At 29.3% G+C, this 663-nt stretch overlaps 1 long non-coding RNA gene across 1 annotated transcript; it reads right to left on the bottom strand.

The window, feature by feature from the left end:
* Positions 1 to 66: 66 nt before the first annotated feature.
* Positions 67 to 455, bottom strand: LOC111084767. The gene is made up of 2 exons (XR_002609714.1): positions 290 to 455; positions 67 to 205 (listed from the first exon to the last, which is right to left on the bottom strand). It is a non-coding gene; the product is annotated as an uncharacterized LOC111084767 (long non-coding RNA).
* Positions 456 to 663: the final 208 nt, after the last annotated feature.

Here is a 663-nt window from a genome sequence, read left to right as displayed (position 1 = left end):
TTTCCACATGTTACATAACTGTATGGTTTATCATCACCTTCATGTATATTAGATTGTTTTATATTATCCAATGTTACACTTTCCTTTCCACATGTTACATAACTGTATGGTTTATCATCACCTTCATGTATATTAGATTGTTTTACGTTATCCAATGTTACACTTTCCTTTCCACATGTTACATAACTGTATGGTTTATCATCACCTTCATGTATATTAGATTGTTTTACATTATCTAAAGTTACACTTTCCTTTCCACATGTTACATAACTGTATGGTTTATCATCACCTTCATGTATATTAGATTGTTTTATGTTACTTCCATTTATATTTGTTTTTACACAAACATCACTGTTTAATTTTGAAGATTTCACGACTTCTTTAAACGGATCTTCTTGTTTTAAGAGATGGTAATCAGGAAAAAGACTTCCACAACAGATGTTCACACTGGTCTTTATATCTAAAATCAAAATATATGATACAACAGACATAATTTTAACCTTCTCACTGTAGTTAAGTCAAAGTATGTATGTTACAAAGTATGGACATTAAAACTTTTAGAGAATTTTTATTTATTTATTTTTTTGGCATAGGGCCTGATAGATCCAACAATACACATGACATTCATTTCTCCTAGGGTACTAATGGAGGGTTAAATGTTTT

The sequence above is a fragment of the Limulus polyphemus genome, unplaced genomic scaffold (assembly GCF_000517525.1).
Source record: "Limulus polyphemus unplaced genomic scaffold, Limulus_polyphemus-2.1.2 Scaffold117773, whole genome shotgun sequence".
NCBI classification, from domain to species: domain Eukaryota; kingdom Metazoa; phylum Arthropoda; class Merostomata; order Xiphosura; family Limulidae; genus Limulus; species Limulus polyphemus.
Note: the sequence above shows the minus strand (reverse complement) of the source record. Positions and strands in the feature narration are given on the sequence as shown.